The sequence below is a fragment of the Micropterus salmoides genome, unplaced genomic scaffold, assembly GCF_014851395.1.
Source record: "Micropterus salmoides isolate LMB-PRFRI ecotype aquatic unplaced genomic scaffold, ASM1485139v1 Ms_hic_scaffold_17, whole genome shotgun sequence".
NCBI lineage: Eukaryota > Metazoa > Chordata > Actinopteri > Centrarchiformes > Centrarchidae > Micropterus > Micropterus salmoides.
In genome coordinates this window covers 7,744,557-7,767,318 of record NW_024040817.1, presented here as the reverse complement: position 1 = coordinate 7,767,318, position 22,762 = coordinate 7,744,557, and the positions used below count along the sequence as shown (strand labels likewise).

Sequence of the window (22,762 nt, the reverse complement as noted above, 5' to 3'; positions counted from 1 at the left end):
TGCTTTATGAACCAATGTGTGCCTTTAGCCTGGGGAGTCTGCAAATGTAAATAGTTCTCAGCATAATAGGGAATTTATCCATTGTGTACCCATACTGTTTGAGCATTGTTTTTCATTCTTATGGTCATATATGTCAACCAACCCACGTGGGATGGGTTATTACGTGAATGTAGAATATGTACAGTGCTGAAATTTGGCGTCTAGGCTTTGACCTTGTCACTCCCGACAAGAAAACACCAAGCTCAGCATGGCAGGAAGTGACGACTCTGAGCCTAAGGGTGGATGTTGTTGATAATGGGAGGCTTATGAAGAGCAGCAGAGGCAGCAGCAAGTGTTAGCATAGCTTTCAGGTGAGTGGTGTGGCAGCAGGCATGCAGGAAAAGAGTGAGCAGAGCGCTGATGGCTTAAAGGGGAACTCAACCAGTTTTACACATTAGACTACTGCATTGTCTGAACAAAGATGTATAAAGTGATGTCACTTAAGTCAGCATCAGTTGGGGCTACAAGACTACAAGTTTTGAAATGATAGAAATTTGGGAGCTTACCAGACCTTTGTAGCCCACTCATACTTTTGGACCAAAAGTACCCGGGACTTTTAAGTCACCAGATCTCTTTTCAAGGAACTAAAATGTTCCTTCAGCCCACTAGAACAGTGTGTTTCCACAGTGGTCTAAAGACCTGCGAAGATTAGGCAAATTAACCAGCTGACGTAGGCTGTAGCCATACAAAGCAATGCACAGGCATCATTATTTGTAACCACTATCCATGAGCAACATTTATAAATGAACATCAGATTTGACTGCAATATAATGAAAAACTATAGGCTTAGCTTGATCATTAAAACAGCTTTTTTGTGCGGGAGCTATAATGAAGATACACACGATAAAGTTCATTACACATTAAATAATAGCCAAACAAACTGGGTAAAGCCATAAAGTTCTTAAAATAACTCCAGCACAGAAAAAGCAACACAAAAATAAAATCGGACAGTTTGGAAGGTTATTAAAACAACAGCCATCAAAAGCTGTAGATCAGCCGCTGGACTTACGTCTGTGTCCGCCTGCGTTGGAAGAACAGGATGTTTAATGAGCTTTAATTACCTGCTGTAATCAGCTGATCCGCTTGTTTCGAGAGGCGACCGACTTCGGCTCCATGTAGAGACTTCCTGGCTAATGAAAACTTAAAACAACAACTTCAGACTCAGTATTTACCCAGCAAGCAATTTCACGCTTAAAAAACGTCTAATAATAGCCCAGACGTCTAGGCTAAAACAGGGCTGAATTTGGGCTGTCAGTGAAAGTTTGGTAGACGTCTAACCATAGCCCAAAACTAGTCTAGTCATCAATTAGACCACTATTGAACGACTACATATAGACATCTAATAGACATTGAAAATGGGTCTAGGCTAAAATTAGGTTGAATTTGGGCTGTCAGTGAAAAGTTAATAGACGTCTAACCACAGCCCAAGAATAGACCAAATACACAGCTTTTGATATCTACCTCTAATAGACAACAGAATAGTGGCTAACAGATTTTTTTTACTCAAACAAAACAGGTTCTCATAAATGGCAATTCGTCAACAAATTAAATATAAAGCTTTTATTAAGAAAAAGGATTACAACATAGACAACTTAAGATAATATGATGAAAATATAAAGGAATTATTGATAAAATATTATTATAAACATAAACAGTTTATATGAAAATACAAACAATTTTAACAACATGCGGTAATTAAAACAATAATATAATAAAAAAATTATGACAAGAAAAAATGGGTTGCTACATCCAAATCTAGATCTTCATCTACGCTGCTACTTGATGCAGTAAGAGCATCAGATGGGTCTCTTGGTTGGCGCCAGTCTCTCGGGTAAATGGGAACTGTTGAATATGTAAGATTATGAATATAAGTAAACATTATAAGTGGCCATCTTCACAGTTTTGTTAAGACATGACAACTATCAACAAACATACAGTATACTTTATAGGTTTTTTCTTTTTAATTTAAAAAATAACATTAGCCCTTATTTATTACTGACCCATTTATGGAACAGGTCACATGCTTTAGCCATCATGTTGCATTAGAACAACCAAACAGACAATTGGGAAAACTGCTTTTATTCTTTTGAAAGAGCTATGCACGGTGAATGTAAGTGTTCTGTTCTGAATATTTCTTGTTGTCTTTGCTGACTGTATGCAGGATAATTTTCAATAAATATTTAGTGTCAAAAGTCATATTTTCATATCATAATGATCTAGTGAGTAAAATATATGTGTGCTTTTCATACTAAATTATAATAGTTGCACATGTTTGATGTTCACCCCCTCTGAATTCAGATAATATAATGTAAGAGTTTTTAAGGGCACGAGGAAGTTACACTTGCATGCAGCCTGTTAAGCTAACCACAACGTGCCTTACTCTACACTGTTACCCGCTGAAATGTCACGGTTCCTACACGCTAACATATAATGTAGATAAATAATGAAGACATGTCAAACAAAGACACAGAAAAAATGGCGGATATATTTAACTGATGTAAACTAACTTTCAAGTCTCGCGTTGCCAGTAGTCATGTCTCAGTAGGGCTACAGCTGCCATCTAGCGGTTGAAAATAGTAATTGCATTTTGTTTTAAATTAAAATGAAAGTTAATGCAGTGAACGTTACAGTAAAAATAAAGATAATTTAAATGTTTCAAACGTTTGCTTGCATTTGATATGATATCACGCACCTCAACAGCTGCATGGGTGAAAACTAACTTACATGTAACCAATTTGGTCTGAAACAGGGCTACAGCCAAGCCGTTGATATTAGACCACTAATTGCCTCTATTTCGCTGGGTGGGCTAAAAGCAGACTACACGTAGTCGGTCCAAATAAGAGCTAAATCGTGGCTACAGATAGACCATGTCAATTTAATTACACTTAATATCTTGTAGATATTATTGACATTGCAAAAATAATGGGATATCAACCATCTCATGTGCTGCCAGGGCAAAAACCCACTTTTAATCATTTTTGACCATTTTGACTAAAAGTGGGCTAGAAATAGCCGGTCTGTCTACGAGCTAAATCGTGGCTACACACAGGCTGCACGTAAAATATGTGTAAGTAATGAAACAAAAAAAACTTGTAATCACTGTAGATCTTGCTTACATGATGGAATATCATACACCTTGCAAGTTATTTTGGCAAAAACGCCATGCAACCACATGTAAAGTTATTGTGGCTAGAAGTGGGTTACTCATAGCTGGACTAAATCAGGTCTATAGTAAATCTAGACAGTGAAATGACGCTAGGTTGCTTGCTGGGTAGCGTAATTGTAAACCCACCGCTGCAGAGTTCCTCCAAAGGTTCCTAGTTCCGGGGTATAGTTCCTTTGGTTGAAACACAGCTATTGTCTCTGCTTTAGGCTACTATCTTGCTTCATGGTTAATGTTGGTGCCAGGTTTAGACATGGAACATTGTGTGAAATCAAATACTTTAATTGTGTTTTTTATACTGTCCATCATTGTAATGTTAGAGGGGAGCAGTCCTAAATTTGGTCTGTGTGACTATTTCACAATATATGACTAATTTTGCACTTCAAAATGCATTATATCCAGTCATTACACTTAGCAGTAGCATTTCAATAAGTTAGTGATGTGCAAAGCAGTTCAGTGAACTGAATCATTAGAATCAGTTCATCACTTCAGCGTCTGTCTATCACTCAGGGCTCACATTCACTGAACATCCACCGTTCCATCGCAGTGAAGGGATGCGAGACAGTTTCAGGCTCAGCCACCCATTTTTTCATATTGCAGGTGTCACCTCGCATAGTAAACTAATGAATTTATATAGTTTTGTGGTGGACAGATATCTTTACTTGTTGCTGAAGTTAGATAACAGCTAACCAGCTGTTGTTAATAGCTCAGCTGTGCAATCACAGTATTTGTGTTTACGATAGACTGTATAAAGGTGTTTACACATTTACTCAAGCACTGAAGGTTTTCAGGACATGGCGGGGGGCCCAGCAGGGAAAGATAGCGGGGAGCAGACCCTGATTGGAAACGGAGCAGGGCAAGTGGCCAGCGAAAACTTGCTAAGCAGCCTCCCAGTGAACACGGCATGAAGACCAAAGCCTCAGAGACCAACAGGGAATCCAGTACAGAGATTATTTACACAGAGCTTCTTAATGGATAGCTTTACTTTTTGCTAAACCGCTAACTGTAGCCTACCTGCCTGTATCTGTGGCTGGTTAGCACAGTTGGGTAGCTGTGCTGCTAGCGGTTCTATTAGCTTACTCAGCACCGGGTGCCAAGAACCAAACACGAGAAGAAGCCGTGCTCACTCACTGAGAGCTGGAACCAGTCTGCACAGAGTCTGCATGACGGGGTTGGGCGTAAACACACATTCGGCGCTACTGGTGACTGTAAACGTCAATTAATGTCTGCGACATCCCTAGCATTGTATTTTTACAGAACCACATGTACCATAGATTGTATATAACATACGGTGGCAAATAGCACTGCGTTTTCTGTTTCATGGAAATTTTACAAAATGTACCTGTAATCTTATCACGTCTTCATATTTTTTCTGTACTGTAACGGAATAGATTTACTTGTCTTTTGTACCCTTATTACGTAATGCCGTTAAATGTAATCCGCTACTCCCCAACCCTGCTTATTGGTAAAAATATAAATACAGAAATAAAAAATACCTAAAGAGCAGGCCAGACTCAAACAGCATTTAATGAGCATAAATCTGATTAAAACCCAAATTCATCCCATGACATATGCTTTCACACTTCAACCTATTTTCACCCTGTGACATTTAACAAACCTCATTGACATCCTGTCACTGTTGGCAGTAATGTCAAATTTTCTCCATACCTCAGACTTTCCCTGCAGTAAGGACAAAATAGATTGTCATGGTGCAATTTTTTATTCACTTCATTATAGTCCACTGAGGGGCAAACTGACAAGCTCCTAAATGTTACAGAAAGTGCTGGTATAGTGTGTGTGTGTGTGTGTGTGCAAATGTGCAGAAATAACCGATATGTTTGCTGCAGGGGCAGCGGTAGCTTGAACATCAGCGGCAATACCCTGCGTAGAGCAGGCAGAAGCACTTGAAGGAGTAAAAGAGCTGTGGTGGCCACTGCCAGGCAGAGGAGGAGGCGTGTATTAGCGAAACAGAGGGACAAAGTGACAGGGCTGAGGGAGAGAGAGAGCAGGAGGCGAGAGGAGGTGAAGCAGTAAGCATGGAGTAGCTCAACCTGTAAGGAGGAGCAGGGAAGGAGGGTCATTTATAGTGGGGACATGTAGCCACCACTTTTTCAGCATTTCTTAAAAATTTTCTGAAAAATGGCTTGCATCAAGAAATGTTGATTAACAAATAAAAATGCTATGAGAAAGGTTTATTTGTACAATAAGAAAACCTGCAATACGTAAATATAGTAACCTCTGCGTTGCCCAAAAGAATAATAATAATAAAAAATAATAAGCTAATGATTACTGCATTGTATTTTATTATATTTTTATATTGTGAATTGTCACCTGACACCGGATTTGTGTGCTTCCCTTTCCCTAAAGACTTTTCCACCATAAATTGGTGCGGAAAATGTCTCCAGAATGCAGGAAATTAAGTGTTTAATGCTAAAAAATCTTCTGGGGGAGGACCCTCAGGCCCCCCATCAAATATTTCATCTATAAATATTTTTTCTAAATAGTAGGTCTATTAAAATATATTCTTGCCATTTTGTTATGGACACCAATCTTGTGCAAATCTTATGTCTCAGTGTTTTATCACACCTAATCTAATCTGGCCCCCTAAATGGATCAATGCTGGATTGGTGAGGGGTGTCCGACCGATTTTGCTGGTCTGCCTTGGCCAAAAACGCCAGGGCTGATTTTGTGTCCCAGCCCTGCCGACCTTCTGCACCGTGCCCGGCTGCTCCCAGATCTCCTGTCCCTGTCCCTGTATGGCCTAATGCCCCATTCTCTCTCCGATACCTGCAAGGGGTGTTGTCGCTATCACGACCCGCACACTGTGAACAGTTGGTGGTCGTTCCCTCCGGCTGTATGAATTTTACGCATGATCCATGCACTACTGCAGCTGGGGGCTCTCCGCAGCCCCACACAACTTTCTAAATTCTTCCATCTCAGGGAGAAAATAAGTCAGGTTGAAACTTTGCTTTATTGGCATGAATGTTAATATAACAGTATAGCCAAAGCTTGAGGGAAATTTGAAAAAAACTATTCAGTCCATATAGTTAATGGAATAAAAAAATATATATTTTATTTCTAAATATTGGATATAGGATAATATAATCTAATATGGTTAATCGCTCTACGTTTTCTTTCATTATGGATGTGTCTCCTTCTTACATCGATAACAGCAGCCATCTCTGCACTTGCTGTTGCACTCACATGACATTGCTTGTAGGCTTGTTAGATAACATTGCCTGTAGTAAATAAATGTATTTGCATGTTACCCTCCAATTACTTTGCACAATAAAATTGAAATGCCCCAAATTGCATATTCATTAAGGCAAAAGTAGTAAATGAAGGTGCTATCTTGCACTTTTGGAAGACGTCATTCGTGACGTGACATTTTTTATTCACGCAGACCTTTAGTAAATCTGGCCCTGTGTGTATCTGAATTAAGAAAGACAGAAAGTGCAGAAGCATACAGAGCATTCTCAGCATATGAAAATCTCCACACATCCTGCAAATTAGATGACCTTATCCGTTGTTTGCAATGGCCGTCCAGAATGACAGAAAAAGGTGTTTTCTGATCTGGCTATTTGTCTGTGACTTCCAAAACCATAATGATAAATGTTTTCTTGCAATGCTTTGGTTAAGGTTTGGTTAGCTTTTCAACACAGAAATGACTTGGTTGAAATAATTACTTAAGGTTAAGGATAGACAACAACCATGGTCATGGTTAAAACAAGACTACAGCCATGCTTGGTAGCTCTGTGGGGCTGTACTAAGGTACAGTGGTGCTTTAAACTAAATGGTAACACGGATGTTTTACAGGTATAATGTTTATCATTTTCACCATCTTATAAAGTATAAACTTAAGGAATCACCAAAGAGATTTAAATTCATCCTGAGGGAGACATACACTCACCTAAAGGATTATTAGGAACACCTTTTCAATTTCTCATTAATGCAATTATCTAATCAACCAATCACATGGCAGTTGCTTCACTGCATTTAGGGGTGTGGTCCTGGTCAAGACAATCTCCTGAACTCCAAACTGAATGTCAGAATGGGAAAGAAAGGTGATTTAAGCAATTTTGAGCGTGGCATGGTTGTTGGTGCCAGACGGGCCGGTCTGAGTGTTTCATAATCTGCTCAGTTACTGGGATTTTCACGAACAACCTTTTCTAGGGTTTACAAAGAATGATGTGAAAAGGGAAAAACATCCAGTATGCGGCAGTCCTGTGGGCGAAAATGCCTTGTTGATGCTAGAGGTCAGAGGAGAATGGGCCGATTGATTCAAGCTGATAGAAGAGCAACTTTGACTGAAATAACCACTCGTTACAACCGAGGTATGCAGCAAAGCATTTGTGAAGCCACAACACGCACAACCTTGAGGCGGATGGGCTACAACAGCAGAAGACCCCACCGGGTACCACTCATCTCCACTACAAATAGGAAAAAGAGGCTACAATTTGCAAGAGCTCACCAAAATTGGACAGTTGAAGACTGGTAAAATGTTGCCTGGTCTGATGAGTCTCGATTTCTGTTGAGACATTCAGATGGTCGAGTCAGAATTTGGCGTAAACAGAATGAGAACATGGATCCATCATGCCTTGTTACCACTGTGCAGGCTGGTGGTGGTGGTGTAATGGTGTGGGGGATGTTTTCTTGGCACACTTTAGGCCCCTTGGTGCCAATTGGGCATCGTTTAAATGCCACGGCCTACCTGAGCATTGTTTCTGACCATGTCCATCCCTTTATGGCCACCATGTACCCATCCTCTGATGGCTATTTCCAGCAGGACAATGCACCATGTCACAAAGCTCGAATCATTTCAAATTGGTTTCTTGAACATGACAATGAGTTCACTGTACTAAAATGGCCCCCACAGTCACCAGATCTCAACCCAATAGAGCTTTTTTGGGATGTGGTGGAACGGGAGCTTCGTGCCCTGGATGTGCATCCCACAAATCTCCATCAACTGCAAGATGCTCTCCTATCAATATGGGCCAACATTTCTAAAGAATGCTTTCAGCACCTTGTTGAATCAATTCCATGTAGAATAAAGGCGGTTCTGAAGGCGAAAGGGGGTCAAACACAGTATTAGTATGGTGTTCCTAATAATCCTTTAGGTGAGTGTAGATTTGGTATACCAAATTTCATGGCAATCCATCCAATGGTTGTTGAGACAGTTCACTAAAAGTCAAACTCGTGGTGGCGCTAGGGTAAAAATCAGGGGATAACTAAAGTCATCACATTGTGAGAACCATGAATGTCTGTATAACATAAATGACAATCAATATTGAAAATAACTTTTCAACTTAATATAGCACATTATAAAATCCCTTCTCTATAAACCCGCTGAAAAACATTCCACTATTAAACTCCACTGTAGGTGCCAGAAATATCTGGATGTGAAGTGACATATTCTATGTTTATCCACAGGAGGAAAACAACAAACAAACAAACGAAAAAATGACCTAGAATTCTGAAGTACATCAGCAGGACCTTTAACCTTTAAACAGCTTTAAACTTATGTAACAACTGTGCTTTACTGGCGTCAGATATTTCATTGAATTCATCAGAGCCAAAGTGAGGAAACAAACCCTTGAAATACTGTATCCCTGGCTAATAATACATCTACCTAATGGCTTCTGTTTTGACCATCCATCAAAACAGGGTTTCGATCTCAGTGCAGGTCACAGGAGCAGCGTTTTCCAGACCTTTTCCTCTGCCAACCACTACAGATCATCATCTGTGGGAGCAATAGAGCACATATTATCCAGCACATTATTAAAAAACCATCCTGCAGGTCAAAGAGAAAGGTTATTTTCAGATGGAGATGCTCGGCCATCAACACAAATACACATATTATGGACATTACAATACCCCCAGACCAAATGAAAGAAATCAGCAATGAAATGCTACTATTTGAAACTTCAACTGTTGTTAACAATGAAGAGAATTTTAAAGCTGAGCGAGCGTCATTCTCATATTTCTTTGAGCTGTGGTGGTCATTTTCTCACAGTTGTAGCCCAGTTGCTGAATGAATGCAGAATATAAATGCCCACTTGTACAAAGACACACACACTCTCTCTGCATGCTAGTGGCATGAGTGTATGTTTGTCATTCCAGGATCTCACAGATTGTTTTGTGATCACTGATTTTTTGAAGTGCGGTGCACACATCATTGTGTTTGCATGCCTGTCTCTGTGCTGTGTCTTAATCTGAGCGTGTGTTTGAGTGCTGCCCTCTTTGTATTTTTCCTCACCAGTCCCTCTCCAGTTTATTAGTACTCTGGCAGGCAGGCTTTTTAGAGCCAAGAAGTCGATTTCCAGCGTCCAATTTACAACAGCAGCACCGCAGCGTAAACAAGAACCAAGATGGCCGCCTGTCTGTCCGTCTGAGCCTTCCTCTGATAATTAGGGCCTATTTTTAAATGTCTCCGAGCTGGCTGACTGGCCGAGCGACCGGCTGCCGCTCGTCTTTTCTATATTTGTGCCGAGAAAACAACATGTACCATGGCAGCTGGGGAAAGAACGAGTGTTTAAAGGAAAAAGACACACACACACACAAACACACCAACAACAACATCTCTTTCTGTCTTTATCTTTCTGTCTTGCTCACACACACACACACACGTCCATTAACGATGATGGGTTGGTGGACGATAAAAGCAAGCCTCAGAGATCATTTCATACACCCTTCTGTCCTGAACAAGGCGAGGGTTTGAGCACATAAAAATAGATGGAATTACTGCTTTCTGTCTCTTTACAATGCCAGCAAAACACTAAAAATAAATTCCAACACTGACAATTAAAAAAGTAATGGCTTTCGAGTGCTTGATCGCGTAAGTGATAACAGCGATGCAGTTTTCATGCAAATGGCTTATGATGACAATGTTCTGTAATAATTACACATGAAGCAGAGTAATTTTGACAACAGAGGAAGGTAATAATTTGTGGAGATACAAATGATATTTGATTAAGCTAATTGGCCAAAGAGTTTTTTCTTTTTTTGAGAGCTACTAAAACTGTCCTTATCTTTAGTGGAAGAATGTGAAGGGAATATGTTAAAGTGGGGAACAGGGGGAAAAAAGCTGCAGACTCTGTTGTAAAGAACGAACCTCAGTGGTAATTATCATCCATCCCCCTCAGGGCAGGAGAGAGAGGCGGCAAGAATGAAAAGTTTTGCTATTGCCACAATTAGGAGGAGAAATTAACAAATGTGAATTTGAGCAACAGTGAGAGGAGTAGAGTACATGTTTTTCACAGCAGCTCATTAATCATCTTAACAGGCATTGAATGCTGATTTAAAATCACCATAATAAGATAGAAGTGTTATTTTGAGCGTCTCTCGGAATTTCAGCAGTTTGGATGAATGTTGCGTATTCTTGCTCTGCTGTTAGTTAGTAGTTGGCTTTTTTGAACTAACTAAAATAAGTGATGAGATTGTTTGGACCCAGCAAACGGACTGAAAAAATGTCGATTGTTTCACCATATTGTAACCACTACTGTTATGAGATGAGGCAGATTGGAAGTTTGGAAAGTTCACTGAACAATTCTGAGGACATTGCAAGGTTTGTTATGTGTGTTTAACTGTACACAATCTTAAACGGTGCATCGCTGCAATTAGTAAATCTTGCACAAGGTGGAATGCTGCCCCCTGCGTGTTTGGAGCATGTGGTCAGGAATTACACATTGTACCTTTTAAGTAATAGGTGAATAAACTGAAGTAATTTGTGCTATGAATGGTTTAATTTACTTGTAACAAGCAAAGCTAGCAGTCAATGCAGAGGTCAAGCTCATCTAATAGGCTTTGAAAACGTAGCTAAGCAAGCTTTTATTTCCTGCAAGCAGTGTGGATGCAGCACAAGCTGGCCAAGTTTAAAAGCATTAAGAGATATTCTTTTATATATGTTTTTACATTTTTTTATGCAAATGAATATATTTAAACATTAAATTGTTTTTAAAATCATAAAATAAACACAAATTCCCGCTATAAGTTACACATTCCATTTTTTATGCAAATGAATTTAACCTTGTCTCAATGTTTTATCCTTTAATTAAAAGTAACATATATTGTAAAATTAGAACAACAATTATCATCATCACAATATACTCAAATATCAAAAGTAAATCCTTTCATTGTTATATATAATATTTCTTAATATTAATATTGATACATATTGTTATTATATATAATAATAACTAAATAATATTATATTATCTGATTTTATGACTAATCTATATATTATGTAAATGTAAGCAGTATTATTTGCGTATTTTTGGACTGAGTAGGTAATCTATAAGAGTGAATCATATTCTAGAGGATGCGCAAATGTTTTTTATGATGAATAATGAAAGTAACTAGTAACTAAACCTGTCAGGTATGTAAAAGTAAAAAGTAAAATATTGCCCTCTGAAATGTACATGAGTAGAAATAAAGTTGCATAAATATGGAAATACTCAAAGCTAGGAGACTTTGACTTGAGCTTTAGGACTTAAGTGTAAGCCTACTTTGTTACTTTTCACCAGCATGGTTAAGTAACTTATTTAAATATTAAATTATATTATATATATATATTTAATTACGCCTAAGTAATGGATTAATTGATTAATTAATTATTACATGCAGAAAAGCTACACACAAGAGCTAAAAGAGCTCTGCTTGATGAGCAGTCATGCTGCTATCATCAAGAGTTTATAGTTTTGTACTGTAAAATGACTAAATTGTGCTGAGCAATTAATTCAGAATCAGAAATACTTTATTGATGAATAGATTTATTGTCTAAATGTACATAACATAAGAGTAAAGAGCATAAGATGCCCACAAATTTTATTTTATGTTCACTACAAGCTTTTCCTTTTCCAGATTTAATAATGTCATCACTTTTGTTTCACTCATTTTCTTCACTGGATGCTTTGGGTAACACAAATGTTGACTTGCTGTCAAATTTGAGAGGGTAGGCAGAGAAGTAAGAGGAGATAAAGGGTAAAAGAGGGAGGACAGAAGGATTGGAGAAAAGAAGGAAAGGAAGCAGATAGGTCAGGGCAAGAAGAAGAAAGGAAAATAGGGAGGAATGATGAGAGAGAAAGGGAGGAAGGGATGGGGGAAAAGAAGACATGGTGGATGAAAGAAAGGGGGGAAAAAATGTTTAGTTAAAGATAAAAAAGCATCCCACAACTGGCAACTTAGTTTAGCATTCAACACGTGTCGCGAGGAAGTGATGAGGAGAGAGAGAAGGAGGGAGGGAGGAATAAAGAGAGGGAGGTAGAGAGACGTTGCTAGGTGACAGAGAGTACATACTGAATTTTAACAAAATAACGGGAGAGGAGAGAGTGAGTGAGAGGGATAGAGAGTATAGCAGTCAGCAACATGTAGCCTCGCTGAGTGGAGGATAGGTCGAAACTGTGTGTGCGCGTGATTATCTGCTTTTTGCGGGGGGTGACATGTTTTCGTTTCATCCCGAGGACATTATCCCGCAACATTAGAATCGATCAGGCTCTATGCCGCAGGAAATGTCCAGCGGAGGGATGGACGGATGGATTGTGGTGCACGGAGAGAAGACGCGGAGAGCAAAAAGAGAAGAAGAAGAGTGTTGGGCTCTTGAAAACAGTGAGTAAATTCTTTTCATGTCTTATTTTGGACCCCCTTGTGTCTCCTGGTTCTCTTGTCTTTTACGCTGAAGGTGAAAATGTTGCGCCGTGTCTCAGACAACTGTCTCCGGCTTTGCCCTTCACATTCCGACTGTTTGATGTGGGATGCTGCTGCATTTCTCCAGGGCTTGCTGTGCATGTATGTGCATCCCGGGATACTCACCCTGGCTCGCGCAGTGACTGACAGGACGCAGCCGGCCGGTGCGCTAGGGTTTGACCCCTCTGTCATTGATGCGCGTGCACGCCGATATGGCCGTGTATGACTGTCTTTCACCCAGACGCGGACACACATGTACGGTCCGGTGCGCAGTCCCTCCTCTATCTTTCTTTCTCTCACGCATGAAGTCAGTGCATAACTTGCAGTCAATGACAGACAGATGCAGGCAGCTGTGATTCAGATGTGACATTTCTGAAAACCCGCATACATGTCTCCCCGCGCGCCTGCAATCTCACTGAACAGGCATTTGCATTCTGCAATTTCCCAACCGGTTGTTGCGCATATGTGCGCTATGCCCTATCCAGCGGCTGTCTTGACCACACCGAGGAAACTAAAAGCTCCCCCCCCCCCCCTCCTCTTCTCCCAAAATCTTCCCCTCCTTCCCTTCCCCTCCTCCTCCCCTTTCAGTATTATTAGCTGTAGGGCAGCTATCAGATCCAGGATCAGTCCTCTGTGTGCCCACATCAGCAGCTGGTGTGGCAGGCTGTGTGTGAAGATCACTCCCCAGGACAGACAGGGGAAATTGGGATTCAGAGCTAGGAGCGTGCACCCCTCCATCATCCTCCTCCACCTCCTCCCCTACCACCACAAAGGACACAAGCACAATTCCTCAAAGCATGTTGGAAAACAAAATACTACTAGCAGCAATAATGATGTAGTTTCACTTGTGTGTGTGTGTGTCTGTGGTTGTGTGTATATTATTCAACAATTTGAATTGAATTTCCAGTCATGTAGTGTGAACACACTATACATGCCTCCCTTTTCTATATCGTGATTTTTGCTGAAGTATGGCAGAGTGAGAGCAGGTGGTTAGTGTGACATTAGCTGTAAAGACTCCTGTAAAGTGCTTTGAATGCATGAAACAGCTAGTTCCATATGTAGGGACGGTTTCCCCCCTTGCCTTTTCCTTCCACTAAGCATCAAAGTGAGACACCTTGTCGGATATCTGTCATCTAACATCTCTAAAATATAAACTAAGGTGTCATTTTTCTTTTGCGTCTAGTGTTTCCATGAACAGTAGCTGTGCAGTGGCTCTATAAGAGCTCTGTCTAAGCTGACAAGCTAACTGTGCCAATGTATATTCTGTGTTTATTGAAATTTTGAGCATGTTTGCATGACCTTGTGCCCCTAGTAGTAGTAGAAAAAAAATCATCTTGGCTGCACTGTTTTCCTGCTTCCACCATTTTGAGGTCATAGACTGCTGAGGCAGCAGTTTTCATGATGCTATTTCTGAGGCCAGCGGACTGTTTGGCTTGATCTAGGCATTTTATCTTGTTAGATACTTAAGTCGGACAAAGTGTGATGGATAAAGATGGCTTCTTGCCTGAGACCCTCAAAGGCTGCTGGGCTTAGTCCATATTCACTCTCACCTTCCCTTGTTTTTGTGAGCCACAGGTCATCCACACAGCGTTTTGTGAAAGATGATGTGAAAGTAGCTGCCACCTTAAAATGAAGAGCAGAGCTGCTCTCTGAATCACAGTAGCTTTGACCGTGATAGACAAAATGGTACGGACGGAAATGTGACGCATAACTGAAGCTGCACATGTAGATCTCTGACAAAACCTCGAAGATGGCATGTTAAACTGTTGATGAGCAAGACTAAATCTATCTGCTCATTCTTTCAAAGGTACTGAGCTACCCACGTGAAATCTGTTAGGACCTTTGTGGCAGGCTCAGTTAATGGCCCAGTATCTCCAAGATTTACACACATAGTGGGTGATTCGGCACGTAACGATTTACATCAGAGTAAATGCAGAAAGTATTGTGCTGTTGAGCGAGGCAGATTATCAGGGTGTGGAGATCGACCACGTTTCATGCAGAAGACCAGAGTTTGGGCCATACATAGCCTAGGCTGCATGTCTTTGGATGGTGGGAGGAAGCTGGAGCACCTGGAGAAAACCCATGCAGACACGGGTAGAACATGCAAACTCCATACAGAAAGTCCAGGGCAACTGGGGTTTGAACCCGTGACGTTCTTGCTGTGAGGCGACAGCGCTATCCACCAGACCACCGTGCCACCCCTATATTGTAGAAAGTGATAATTTTAAAAATGTTTACATTGGATTTAATCTGCGATTTTGCAGAATCATCCAATACTGACATTCTTGTCTGGTGGTAGAGTTGCACTCAATCCTTGGACAGTCATTTTCTCCAGTTGCAACTAAACCAAATCCCAACATTTCCCCAGTGATGTGTTTCCACGCATTGTAATTCTCAAGTTGTTGTAGCTTGTTAAAGTTATTTAATTATTCAGCGGGGAAGCCATTTCCTACATTTAATTGAAGTGCTTTTCATATTTGAGTTGGAGTAGAAAACAGCTGTGCTTCTGTTTCCTGAGGGAATCAAAACAAGTGTGATTGGTTGTTTGCAGGTTGTCGCTCCGCCATGTCAAAAGACATTTGTATAAAGTTAACTTTTCTCAACTTCTCCACTTTGTGCCACTGGATGGCTTTAGAGTCTTGAATCCTTGGGAGCAATGTAAATTGGGGGTTCCAGTCATGGTAAATAGCAGCCTGTCGTATCTCTAGTATTTGTGAATGGGAAGTTAAATGGATGTGAATCATATGCTAAAGACTTCACAGTCACTAGATATATACACAGTTTAATACTTGTGGGAGATTTTGGAACAACATATTAGGCAGAGCTCTTCACCATCATTATCATCACATGACCAAATGAGGGATTATCTTCTGGAGGGATGGTGTTCATCCCTGGAGATTTTATTCCGCATAAGCTGTTCTTGAAGCTCATGGTGAAACAAACACCTCACTTAAACACTTTATGTTGGTTCCGCCATTCATTTGTCCCCGGTCTGTGCATTTCCTACTCTGAATGTCCAAATTTACTCTCCTAAGGGATGTAACTAAGCTAATTTAGGTAACTATGAGGAGAAACCTTTCATCAGCTTCCACTCATTGTGGGTTTTGAAAGATGTGGCTATTAGCTGCAAGTAGGTTACAAAAAAAATGAAGAAAAGAAAAGAGAGCTTGGAATTAGAGTCATGGCTGAGATGAGACAGACAAATCAGGTCTGAGGCTGAGACAGACAACTTTTGGTTTGAAGAACTGCAAGATGATGGTAGCCACTCCACACTGTAGAGTCATGAAGTTCACTGCAACATATTATCGCATTCATTAATTCCTACAATATTCATGTTTTTTTACAATGTTGCTGCACCAGAGCTAAATGCCCACTGGCGGAGGAATCTGTAGGCAAAGTGATGGTGCTTTTTTAACTGAACAGGAGAACTACAGACTTCACTTCAAACTGTTATAGGTGCATTTCCATCAGCTGGTTTGGAGCGAATAAACCAGGCTACGGCAATCGTAGGTACCTTGGTAGTTGAGGTTACACATGGCTGCAATAAATAAGACGTATGGGTTCCAAACCAGAAACAAAACCGGCTGCAGGGAACTGCTGGCCATTGATCTTAGAAAAATGGAGAGACGTCCTCAGGAATGCGTTCCAAGTGGGCAAACTGCTACCAGCCATGTCTCCGCTTGTGATGGGAATATCCGTCAAAACTCAGACAGCGGAAACAGCTGATCAGAAGTGAGTTACAAGTTCAGAACTTATTTGGCAAAAGTGTTTTTCAATCTCCCATTTAGTGCATTAACAGTTTTTGACAAAGGCAAAACACACCTCAAGCGTTGTTTTTTTTTTTTTGGGAAATTTGACGTTTCCATCAACCTTTTCTAATGTGATACTTCAAAATACGCTGATGGAAACACGGCAAAAGACCCTACTTCTGAACAGAACAGTCATCAAAAAATTGTTAGGGAGAAATCGCTTTTTGAGCCTGCTCAATTAACCTAAATAACATATTAATCTGAAGCATGATTTACCTAACACTACCCATGCTAAGTTATGAGGAATAATGTGAGACATTTTTTAATGAACCGGAGCCTGCAAGAAGTTTGCTGCTACACTCTCACGGCATACTTCTCTCACTGCAACAAATATCCAAGATACCCTTCATTCATCGTGGGGTATTTCAGCCCTTAGTGCGCTGCTGATTCTACCACACTGCTCACCTGAAATCTATGTTGCAGCTTTCTTCTACTGCTGTTGATGCTGTCAGCATTTCAAAAGTCCCACCTCCACCCCCGCATCCACCCACTCCACCGACTCCGACACAGAGTATTGACGAGGTCAGAGCCTAGACCCCAAACATTAATGCTCATACATATTCTACATTTGCATGTAGAAAATTTTCTTTTTCATTTTCTTTCCTGTGCTTTGGTTCAGTAAATGCAGGACTGTTGCCTTGTGCGCATTTCAATCTTACTCGGAAATATAATAGCAAACACTAATGCAAATGTCTGCATATGTTCGCATTCTGTTTGAGTTCCAGAGTGACGGATTCAAACAACTACTGTGAGTTTATAGATTATTCCAGTCTATTTCACCCTTGTCTTGTTTTTGTTGTTTTTGCCATCAGTCCTAATGACATTTTACTCACCAAGTTAACTGTTGAGGACTGCAAAAGCATCAGCATCACTAAAAAGAAGTCAGACAGGTCAAGAAACACGATCAGTCAGATGATCAGACAGGTTGTAAACAATCCAACAGATGAGCCAAATTTATGTGGAAAAGAAAACAAAGGTGAACTGTAAAATAACTGTCCAAACTCTAAACATACATCACAGTTTATTGATCCATTTACCTCTTCAACTTTGACCTACCGTACTTACAATACTTGTGTGCGAACACAGCTTTTGTGTGCAATGAGGGATTATTACTGGTCTTTCATGTGCACTAATTTCAAATAAAGTGGTTTAGATTTCGTATCTAAATGTTTGGCTTGTTAGCAGAGAACCAGTCTAATGTTCTCACTGCTTGAGTCTCTTGCTCGTCAGACTTTGTTTTAGCAATGTTGTCATGTTCCCATATCTTACTTTGGTGACGGCAATGTTTTTGTAACGATATAAACGATGGCCAGAACTAAGAATAAGACCCTTGCTAGCTTGTTAACTCGCTTGTTAAAAGCAAAAGAGAGAGAGAGAGAGAGAGAGAGGAAATGGAGGATTACAACCCTCCACTTCATGCGCACAGGTACCTCTGTGAAACCTGCCACCTGGTGTGTTTCTCCGTGTTCGAATACAGCAGTAGGAGTTGTCATGTGTCATCACTCCGCACAATCCATCACAGTGTAGTGGTGGCGAAGCAGAGCCACAGGCAGACAGACAGAGTGACTGAAGGCTGACGCTGCCCGTCTGTGTGTCTCTCTTTCTCTGTTGTCAGTCATCCTCTCTCGCCCTTCGTCCCTTTGTCTCTGTCTCTTCACCACAATCACACACATTTAATTGTGACACTAAGCCGTCTGAATACTTCATTCATTCACATAATCCCCAAGTGTTGTTGAAACACAGACTCTTGTGTGTGTGTGTGTGTGTGTGTGTATGTGTGTGTGAGACAGCTTGTGGGAGTGACATCATATCCATTGAAGGGCTGCGCCAGGCTAAATGAGTTCAGCCATTTTGGATCGCTTTTCTGTTGGACTTTATTATGGTTTATTATTGTTTATTTACTTTGTTTGATCTGCATTTTCTTTTGGACTCCCTTCCTCCTTCTTTCCTCTCCCCGTTCCTTTATTTCTTTCTTCTGTTTTTAATGTTCTTTTAATTCATCTTTTCTCCCTTCTCTCCACCTCTTTTCCCTTCTTTCCTCCTCCACTTTCCTCTAGATCCTTCTCTTTTTTTTTATTCATCTTCTTCCCAATAACTTCCATCACCTTTTGGTCTCAAATTATTCTTACCAGTGCCCTTTCATCTTTCCTTACTTCCATTCTCCAGTACTCCTTGCCCCTTTTGCCTCCTTCCTTCTGCTGTTCCTCTGTTTCTTCTTTACTTCCATTTTCCTTTGGTGTCTCCTTAATTCCTTGGACTATTTCTTCCTTCTTTCCTATACGTCCTCCACTGCCTCCTTTATTCCTCCCTCCCTTGTCTTCCTTAATTTCATTCTCAGTCCTCTCCACTTCCCTGTCTTCCTTCTTTTATTCCTTGTTTCATCTTCCCCTAATTTCCCTTTGCTTCCTTCAGTTTCTTTTTATCCCTTTGCATCTCTTACGACCAGTGCTTATCTATCTTTTCTTCCTTCATTGTTTTTCCTCTTTTTCCCTTACTTACTTCTGTTCTTCCTTCTTATATACATTCCTACTCTTCTCTTTCTTTATTCTCTTTCCCCTCTTTTACCCATGTTTGCTTTCTCTTTCCCCAGTTTGGATTCATATTTCCTCCCTTCCTAAATATCTTTATATCCCTCCCTCCCTCTCGCTTTTCTCCATCTCCTCCACTTCCTCATTCCACCCTTCCCCTCCCTCTCACAGTGAAGCCACTCATATCTGCTGATTTCCCCCCCTCTATCAGCACTCTCCATCAGCCTCTGTAGATGGATGCCTGAGAACAAGGAGATGAATGGACTTGCACTCATCCCTGGGTGTGTTTCATCACGTTTGGACATGACTCCCCCTCCTCCTCCTGTGTCCCGCCCCCTTATACACACATACACACACATACTTGCACACCCCTCCTTCGGCATATCTGATGCAGGACTTCGGCCAGTGTCAACAGTGTGGAAAGAAAACTAACTGGACAAGCCAGCTGTGTCGGATCAGGAGCAATTGGTGTTGGGGTGAAGGAGGGAGGAGAGAGAAGAAGAAGAACGATCAAAGGGAAGGAGGCAGGAAGGAAAAAGAGATTGAATGCAAGGAAAAGGGAAAGTTTGGGGCAAAGGAAAGAGGAAAGACTATAACAGAGGATAAATAAAAGAAGGTAAAGAGTTGAGAAATGAAGGGTCAGAAAGCAGGGAGGAGGAAAGCAGAGTAAGATGGGAACAAAAGATTTAGGAAGGAAGGATAGACAGAGGGAAGAAAGATATGATGGTAGAGGACTGGTAGAGAAGGTGGTGGTGGAAAGGAGCCAGTGGCTAGGAACCGTGAGAGACAAGATGCTGCAGTGTCAAAGTTAATCGATGCACGCCGAGTTAACATATGCCATTTGGTGGACACATGACAATGTCAGGAGTGGGTGTGTTTCCAGCAGGCGTGGATTCAGTGGGAGCAGCGGGTGAAGAAACAAAATGGAAAATGGAAGACGAGAAAACCATTTTATTTTCTGATAATGGAGTTCACATAAGGCTGACACAAATCTTTACGACATAAATTCACGAGGGGTGTATTAAAACAGAGATTAATTAAATTTGCTTTCATTTGACCTTGTTTTGATTATGAAATGAGTAACTGCATTAAAGCAGACTTGACTGATTTGATAAAAGCTGAACATGCCTCGATTGGAGGAACGTGTTTAGAGTGCTTTACCACTGTGATCAGCGTTACAGGTTTTCTATTTAGCCCCACAACCCTATCAGATGGGCTCAGGTACACCATCAGCTTGCATTGAATTATTCGACAGCAGAGAAAACACCGTGGCTGTGGTTAATCCATGGCTGCACATGTGAATAAATCCAAGACATTTTAAATGTTTGGAATGTCTATTTATAAGCATATATTTGTTTTTGTTTAATTTGGTTTTTAGTAGTAGATAAGTTTTCTTCAGCTATCACTTGGAGTGGCAGAAGATGTGCAAATCAACTATATATCTGTTACTTTAGCTATACATTTAGACTTTTCTGCTTGTCTGGTTTCCAGTTTTGAGATATTCTTAATTGCAACATGTTTTTTTGAAAACACACAAAAAAAACATGTTTTTGTGGTCACTTGAGGGCAAGTAGCATTGTAATGCTCCGTATTTATATAGCACCTTTCTAGTCTTTTTGAGCACTTTTACACTACATCTGCATTCACCAATCAAACACACAGTGACATTCACACAGCCGTCAGGTGCAATTCGGGGTTCAGTATCTTGCCCAAGGACACTTCGACATGCCTGGGGGATTGAACCTCCGACCTTCTGATTAATGGCCAACCCAAGAAGTTAAGAAGTTGTCAGCACAACACTAACATGTTACCACTTTACAAAGTTTATGTGCCCAACTATCCAATCTAACTTTGCCTGTGTCCTGTTTGGTGCTGAACAGGTGGGTTTATCTGAGATTTTCATTAACTACTACAGTGTGTCTGGAAATGACGCTGATGAGAGCGCTGAGAATGAACCAAAACAGTAAGGTTGCAAGCCGTAAAATCAAAACAATGTTGTAAAAGATGCTATCAAGCTGAGGAAACCTCAGGAAGAGCGACACAGGAGGGACCCCTCTCTCAGGATGGACAAACAATCAATAGATGTCATGTGTACAGAATAGACGAATATGATAAAATTACAAAAATTACAATATGGACAATCATGATGGCATAATTATAAATTGATTGTAACATAGCCTATATGAAGAATGTATCAAATCAATAAGTATACTATAAATCAGCATCACACCAATTTGTAAATTAATTTGGGTCTGCTTTCCTCCTGATCACAAACATGTGAATATATAAATATTTAGCTGAGCTACTCCACATGTACTGATTGGCAACAGCCAAGTACCCCCTGGAGTAACAGTACACCTGAATGGGAATCAATGATCTAGATGTAGACCTCGTTTGACATGCAAGTCACCAAATCAGTTATAACAAGGATTGTGGCACTGGCCATTTCAATCATTCGACTCCTCCACTGATACAATAGTCTTTTGATTGTGATCAGCACAGCTGGTACAAATAACAATCTATTTTTAAGAGTGCACATCAAGGTGCTCATCTGAGAACACTGTCGCTTTTTTGCAAAACATGGCGTTTTCTCCTTTGTGGTATTTTAAGGTAGACAGAGAGCGAAAATTAGAAAGAGAAGTGGATGACGTGCAGGAACATTTCTGAGCTAGATTTAAAACCAGGATCACAATGACACAGTGCATAATGCGCCTTGAACTGTTTTATTAACAAGAAATGGCAGGAAAGTAATGATAATTCTACATAACACTGAAAGCTATTTAGGGTGTTGATACTCAAACATTCATTCTGCCGCTGCTGTGGAACCTGCTTTTTTTTGGCACAAGATATGATCACAGTAACACATTTGTTGAAGAATGGTGTCTGGTCTCAGGTCTAAGCAGGGTGGAGCTGCTCTTCATCTTTGTTTTTTCTTACTGCCTGGGTCAGGTGTCATGCTAATCCCTCATTTAGGATTATCCAAGCAGCCACATCAGATACTTGAGGAAAAAACGTGTCAGGGATCACGTAAAAAGGTAGCGGTGGTAAAGAAAGGCAACAGCTTGTGGAACATGAGAGAGGCAGCTTGAGAGGGAGAGGATGAGAAAGACAAGGGGAAAAAAACAAAAGGACATTCAGAGAACATTCTGGAATTGAAGTGAACTAACCAGGGGCTCACCGGGCTGGCCTGTCGCTGTAAATCTACATCAGCGGATTAATGTGGCTCGAGCCTGCTGAGGAGGGAGGGAGGGATGAAGGAGGAGGAGGGAGGTGAGGGATTTGTTCGGTGCACCTGTAACCTCACCTGATGTAGCGCTCAGAGACAAGGGCACTGGGGAGCAACAGAGGGCAGGTGGCGAGAAAGCGGATAAAGGGTGAAGAGAAAAGAAAGAGATGAGGATACTGAGGTAGAGGGGCAATCTGCACCTGTAGCACTGCATCACCTAAGGATTGTTTGTGGTATTTCTCCACCTCCTTTTGGTCTTTTTTTCCTCCATCTCTTTCTATATTTCCTTTGCCCTTTCATTGCTCTCTCTTCTGCT

At 40.8% G+C, this 22,762-nt stretch overlaps 1 protein-coding gene across 1 annotated transcript in view; it reads left to right on the top strand.

The window, feature by feature from the left end:
• The first annotated feature begins 12,528 nt into the window (after positions 1-12,528).
• grin2da (glutamate receptor, ionotropic, N-methyl D-aspartate 2D, a) overlaps positions 12,529-22,762 on the top strand; it is a 228,923-nt gene continuing 218,689 nt past the window's right edge. Inside the window, exon 1 of the mRNA XM_038725574.1 lies at positions 12,529-12,805. The gene's annotated coding sequence lies outside the window, so the exon portion shown is untranslated. The remainder of the gene's footprint in view (positions 12,806-22,762) is intronic.